Source organism: Lepidochelys kempii, chromosome 14 (genome assembly GCF_965140285.1).
Source record: "Lepidochelys kempii isolate rLepKem1 chromosome 14, rLepKem1.hap1, whole genome shotgun sequence".
NCBI lineage: Eukaryota > Metazoa > Chordata > Testudines > Cheloniidae > Lepidochelys > Lepidochelys kempii.
In genome coordinates this window covers 45,415,272-45,422,300 of record NC_136393.1, presented here as the reverse complement: position 1 = coordinate 45,422,300, position 7,029 = coordinate 45,415,272, and the positions used below count along the sequence as shown (strand labels likewise).

At 51.3% G+C, this 7,029-nt stretch overlaps 1 long non-coding RNA gene across 1 annotated transcript; it reads left to right on the top strand.

Annotated features, from left to right (window-relative positions):
- The first annotated feature begins 2,810 nt into the window (after positions 1–2,810).
- LOC140897878 (uncharacterized) lies at positions 2,811–6,639 on the top strand. Its single transcript, XR_013634580.1, has 2 exons — positions 2,811–3,497; positions 5,926–6,639. It is a non-coding gene; the product is annotated as an uncharacterized LOC140897878 (long non-coding RNA).
- Positions 6,640–7,029: the final 390 nt, after the last annotated feature.

The following is a 7,029-nucleotide window of genomic DNA, read 5'->3' as shown; positions in this document are numbered from 1 at the left end:
ATCACTCCCCGTTGAGCCTGACAATCTAGCCAATTTTCTACCCACCTTATAGTGCATTCGTCCAGCCCATACTTCTTTAACTTGCAGACAAGAATACTCTGGGAGACCATGTCAAAAGCTTTACTAAAGCCAAGGAACACTACGTCCACTGCTTTCCCTTCATCCACAGAACCAGTTATCTCGTCATAGGAAAGTTGTAGGAAAGGTGCGTGGCAGCCTCCTGTTCATAATTATTAGGGGAAATTAAGCTAGTTAGCATATGTGACTCCATTTTGGGTTTCCTCTCGGCCATTAACTAGAAGCGAGCACACCACGTACCAAGGAAGGAAGGAAGGATCCTTCAGGGTGGACAGCTGGACAGTTTCAAGAGAAGGGAAACAAAGGAGACAGGAACCAGCCGACATGCCTGAAATAGCTGCTAATTTAGCGTTTTTGCAGGGGGAAGGTGGCTGCAGGGGATTGGTGATAGATAAGGAGAAGGCCTGTTTTTTGGGTTAGGCCCCCCGAGGCACACAGGCAGGATGTTTTGCCAACAGTATAGAATCTTTGTGTAACCTGCAATCGGGGTCCCGCTCTGCTTAACGGAGCGGTGCCACGCTCGAGCGTAAGAAACCTACAAACTCTGAGACACTCTGCAGTCTGTCTTTATTTGGTTGCCTCAGCCTAGAAACAAACTGTACATGTCCTAACTGGAATAATTCGTAACAGTTTGGGACTCTAGGCTTGCCCTCGTAAGCGAAGCCGCACTCCTTCCCTCAGACAACTCCAGCCGGCACCAGGTGAGTTCACCTTCAAGAACTCGGAGGAACGGGCGTGTGGGCCGTCGCTTAGGCGATAAGGTGGCACCTGAGGCGTTCTTTTGGTAGCCCTAGAATGGGCTCTGGGCAGAGTGTGAGCAGGGGAACCCCTTTGGCTGAGATTCTCGGGAATTGGAAAAATATTTCTGGCACCCCTGGGTTAGGTGAAAGGAGAGCTGTAATTTTGTATAAAGTCGAGTGGCCAGCGCTGACTATTCAGACGCCCTTTGGATGGCCACCCGACGGAACTTTTGCACAGGATGAATTAACCTGCCTTAGACAACAGCTGGAGGACAAGCATCCAGCTGAAATGGATTATTGGTATGTATGGGATAATTGGGCATACGCCTGAGATAAGGGGCGCCCCTCAACTTTGGGCTCTGGTACCAGATCTAAGGTTTGCATGCCGCTTGCAGGTTCCGCTCCGCCCTATGCTGCTTTCCCTCCTCCGTCTCTTCCCGCTACTCCTCCTCCTGTTGCCCCTCTATAGCCGCCTGTAACCCTACCCCCTGTTGCGCTTCAAGTGCCCGATACAACAACCCGTTGCGACGAGCAATGACCGTGTCACTATGGTCACGTCCACCGCCCTTTTGGGCCTGGGGACCTGGTCACCTGGCAGTCACAGATGCCGAGGTTCGCGATGATCCGGAAAGAGTCCTACAGACTATCCGTTCAGTCCTTACGGCATTTAACCCTAACTGGGCAGACGTCCAGGCTATTTTGCAAACCCTATTTACCCCTGACGAGAAGTATTCTATTCTAGACGCCAATCGGCGTTGGGCGGGGGACGCTGAGAATCGCACCCCTTGGCCCGAAGCCGATCCAGGTTGGGATCCTAACGACCTCAATGGCCGGGCCAGCCTCTCAGCTGCCCGGGAAGGGCTCCTGGAGAGCATCCGTAGGGCGGGTAGTAAGACGGCAAATTGGTCAAAAATTAGAGAGTGCCAGCAAGACCTAAACGAGCATCCGTCTGCATGTTTGGCCAGCTTGTTTAAGCAGGTTAGAATGTATGGGGGAGGGGTGGAGCCAGAAGCCGAGGTTAGCCGCATGATGATGGTCTCTTACTTTGTCGATCAAGCGGCGCCGGACATAAAGAAGTATTTAACTAAACATGTTCCCGATTGGCCAGGGAAAGCCCTAAGCGAAGTAGTTCGCCTGGTCACTTTTGTGTTTAATGGTAGGGACGAGGAGAAAGCTAAGGAAAAACGTAAGCAAAAGAAGGAGGAAGTAAGTATGTTGGCAGCCGCATTGCAGGTTCTCTTGGGGAATCAGCACTGGCAGGGACACGGGAATATAAGGGGGAGGGGACGCGGACGTGGGACAGGACGGGGAGGAGGCTGTGGTGGGACAAGGAACGGGAACTGTTATTATTGTAAGCAACCGGGGCACTGGAAGAAGGAATACCCCCTGCTTCCACGAGGGGCTCCTTGGCAGGATCAGCCGGTGACCGGTTCCTCCTTTCCCCCTAACGCTTCCCAGGACTTCGATAATCCCCAGTGACGAGAGGCAGAGATTTTGGGAGCCGTGGGAGAGTTGGAATGGAATCTTGGATTGCAGTCGCATATTTCCTTGTAAATTGTGGAACGGTTTGTACCCTTTTTGGTGGATACCGGAGCCACCCTTTCCACTTGAACTTTTGTTCCGGGCTCTCTTTCTAATACCAAGGTTTGGGTGCAGGATATTGAGGGCGACCCGTGCCCAGGTCCCCTATCCTGCCCCGTCCGTCTGGAGCTGGGTTCCTTAAAGTTGTCACAGAGATTTGTTGTTATGCCAGAAGGCCCCGCTAACCTTGGGTGAGACATGCTTAGCAAGCTGGGAGCCCACATATATTATGCCCACGAGGGGCTTCACATGTCCGTCCCGGACTCGGCGGTTGCTTCTCTTATGGCCTCACTAACCCCGATTCCCGATCTCCCCACAGAATTCTCCAGCGTCCCACCCAATTTGTGGAGCGTGAGTTCCACCGACGTGGGCCTCCTTCAATCAGCCACTCCAGTCAGTCTGCAGGTAAGGGATGGGCCGCCTCCCTCCGTAAAACAATATCCCTTGCCGAAGGAGACGGAGGAAGGTATTTCCCTTCTTATCTCTAGCTACTTAACCCAGGAGGTCTTGGTTCCATGCAGTTCTCCTTGCCCTGGGCAACACAGCATGGGGAGGAGGTGACCAGCCCTCAGTGGAGAAAGAAGTGGTTAGGGACTATTTAGAAAAGCTGGACGTGCACAAGTCCATGGGGCCGGATGCGTTGCATCCGAGAGCGCTAAAGCAGTTGGCGGCTGTGATTGCAGAGGCATTGGCCATTATCTTTGAAAACTCGTGGCAAACGGGGGAAGTCCCGGACGACTGGAAAAAGGCTAATGTAGTGCCAATCTTTAAAAAAGGGAAGAAGGAGGATCCTGGGAACTACAGGCCAGTCAGCCTCACCTCAGTCCCCAGAAAAATCATGGAGCAAGTCCTCAAGGAATCAATCCTGAAGCACTTAGACAAGAGAAAAGTGATCAGGAACAGTCAGCATGGATTCACCAAGGGAAGGTCATGCCTGACTAATCTAATCGCCTTCTATGATGAGATTACTGGTTCTGTGGATGAAGGGAAAGCAGTAGATGTATTGTTTCTTGACTTTAGCAAAGCTTTTGACACGGTCTCCCACAGTATTCTTGTCAGCAAGTTAAAGAAGTATGGGCTGGATGAATGCACTATAAGGTGGGTAGAAAGTTGGCTAGATTGTCGGGCTCAATGGGTAGTGATCAATGGCTCCATGTCTAGTTGGCAGCCAGTATCAAGAGGAGTGCCCCAAGGGTCAGTCCTGGGGCCGGTTTTGTTCAATATCTTCATAAATGATCTGGAGGATGGTGTGGAATTCACTCTCAGCAAATTTGCGGATGATACTAAACTAGGAGGAGTGGTAAATACGGTGGCAGGTAGAGATAGGATACAGAGGGACCTAGACAAATTGGAGGATTGGGCCAAAAGGAATCTGATGAGGTTCAACAAGGATAAGTGCAGGGTCCTGCACTTAGGATGGAAGAATCCAATGCACCGCTACAGACTAGGGACCGAATGACTAGGCAGCAGTTCTGCAGAAAAGGACCTAGGGGTGACAGTGGACGAGAAGCTGGATATGAGTCAGCAGTGTGCCCTTGTTGCCAAGAAGGTCAATGGCATTTTGGGATGTCTAAGTAGGGGCATAGCCAGCAGATCGAGGGTCGTGATCGTTCCCCTCTATTTGACATTGGTGAGGCCTCATCTGGAGTACTGTGTCCAGTTTTGGGCCCCACACTACAAGAAGGAGAGGCTGAGGGAGAGGCTGAGGGAACTGGGATTTAGACTGCAGAAGAGAAGAAGAGGGGAGATTTGATAGCTGCTTTCAACTCCCTGAAAGGTGGTTCCAAAGAGGATGGATCTAGACTATTCTCAGTGGTAGCGGATGACAGGACAAGGAGTAATGGTCTCAAGTTGCAGTGGGGAAGGTTTTGGTTGGATATTAGGAAAAACTTTTTCACTAGGAGGGTGGTGAAACACTGGAATGCGTTACCTCGGGAGGTGGTAGAATCTCCTTCCTTAGAAGTTTTTAAGGTCAGGCTTGACAATGCCCTGGCTGGAATGATTTAATTGGGGATCGGTCCTGTTTCAGCAGGGGGTTGGACTAGATGACCTCCTGAGGTCCCTTCCAACCCTGATATTCTATGATTCTATGCTTCTATGATTCTAATGCTCCTATCCTTCCTGTGAAAAAGTCAAAACCGGGCCCAGATGGGCGCCCAGTTTATTGGTTCGTTCAAGATCTGCATGAGATAAATAGTTATGTTATAACCCCCCACCAAGTGGTCCCTGATCCGAGTACTATCCTGACACTGATTCCCCAGTCGGCCAGTGGTGTCCTATTGCAGTACCTAGGGGATCGCCCACGCCCCATAGCTTAGTATTCCCTACCTTAGGACCCGGTCATTCGGGGATCGGTCTCCTGTGTGTGGTCCATTGCCGCTGCAGCCCTTATGGTGGAACGGTCACGCCCTATTGTTCTGGGGCACCCTTTGCCTGTCTGGGTCCCCCACGAAGTTGAGGTTCTCTTAAAGCAGCATACAACGCAAGCGCTGTCTCCACAGTGGGCCCACAAATAGGAGCGGATTCTGCTGGATTCAACTATTGGGGTCTCGAGACTCCATCAGGACTTCTTGTTTTCTTGTTACTTGGACTTATATTTGTTGTCCTGTTTTGTGCGTGGTACACGGGAGGATGCAAATACTGATATGGGTGGCCTGTGAAATCCCCTCTCTATTCTCGAGTTCGGTACACGGATGGGAAAGCAACAACTTCCTGGATTTAACCCATGCTATAGCACAGGGGGTTAACCGAACACGGTGTTGGCTCTGTATTCATACCCCCACGTACATAGGTCAGGGAATCCCGTTGGTAAGGGAGCCTATCCCTCTCAACCGAACCCTCCTGGCCGGATTATGGACAGACACTCCATTTAACTGGAATGTTACAATCCAAACTTGGTCTATTGATATGGTGGCCCAGGGTAGTTATGTTTTATGTGTGTCATGACGTAAGAATTTCGAAAATACAGTTTTTGTGGATAACTTTGTAGGGTCCAGTGATAGCACCCGCATTAGCTCTGGTGCGGCAAGTCCCCCCAAGTATTCCAGGGCGCCGTGGCCGGTCCCTGAGGGATCAGGCTGGTTCTGGTTGTGCAACCGCACGGCTTATAAGGTCCTCCCGGCAGGTTGGTGTGGTACATGCACCTTAGTACCCGCTGTTACAGTACACCAGGCCCTAGCCCAGGGGGAAATTGGGAACCTGGTATGGAGGAACCGACGAAATGTCCCATCAAATCCTCTCTCTGAACGGCCTACAGGCTTTCACTCCTTTGTTCGTTGGTTTTTGCCCTGGGTGTGGGTGAGTGAATTGGAAAAGGCTACAGTTAATATTTCTGCAGCTTTAGAATTAATGGCAAATGCCACTGCAGACGCCTTGTCTACCCTTCAAATGGAGGTGACTCAGTTATCTCAGCCCACACTGCAGAACCCCTTAGCCTTAGACTATCTCCTTGCAAACCGGGGGTGGGGGGGTGGGGGGGTTGTGCTCTTGTTAACTCAAGCTGTTGTGTCTTTGTGAATCAACACAGCAGGGTAGAAGTCGATATCCACACCCTTATGCAGCAGGCCACCTCACTTCACCGTGTCACCCTTGACGACACCAGTACCGGATTCCACCACACGCTCCTCTCTCCACACCTCACCTCCAGGCTGCCAGACTTGGGGGCTTGGGGAAGGCGTATTTTGTACCTCCTTCTTATGGCTGGTTCTCTTTTTGTATTACTTTTGTATACCTACAATGCTGTAGTATGAGCTGCCGGCAAATTTTAATCTTGCATCGAGGTTATTCTGCCCTCATATAGTTTACTGACGTATATAACAAAAGGAAGGACTGTCAGGGGCAATCAACCGAGTTAGCATATGTGACTCCATTTTGGGTTTCCTGTCGGCCATTAACTAGAAGCGAGCACATCACATACCAAGGGAGGAGGATCCTTCAGGGTGGACAGCTGGACAGTGTCAAGATAAGGGAAACAAAGGAGACAGGAACCAGCCGACATGCCTGAAATAGCTGCTAATTCAGCGTTTTTGCAGCGGGAAGGTGGCTGCAGGGGACTGGTGATAGATAAGGAGAAGGCCTGTTTATTGGGTTAGGCCTCCCCCACCCCACCCCCCGCCCCGAGGCACACAGGCAGGATGTTTTGCCAACAGTATATAATCTTTGTGTAACCTGTAATCGGGGTCCCGCTCTGCTTAAGAGAACGGTACCACGCTCGAGCGTAATAAACCTACAAACGCTGAGACACTCTGCAGTCTGTCTTTATTTGGTTGCCTCAGCCTAGAAACGAGCTGTACGTGTCCTAACTGGAATAATTCGTAACAGTTGCTGTGAAATATGAAGGGAAGTTGTCGGGATTCCTGTCCCCATCCCCAGCTCAGAGCTCTGCTTGCCGACTCAGCCTGTGGCCGGCAGGCATGTGAGAAATGAGAAGACCCTCCCCTTCTCCCTGTGCTGCGGGGACAAGGAGCTCTCACCGTCTCCCAGCCCCTGGAGCCTCCTGGCCGCTCTGAGCAGGTGCCTGTGGGATTCTGCTACTCTGGCCTTCACTCTTTTCTTTCTTTGCCATGATTAGTGGGACTGTGGCAGGGGCAGCAGGTGCTGAGCGGGGGACTCTTGTTGTTTCAGATGCCGG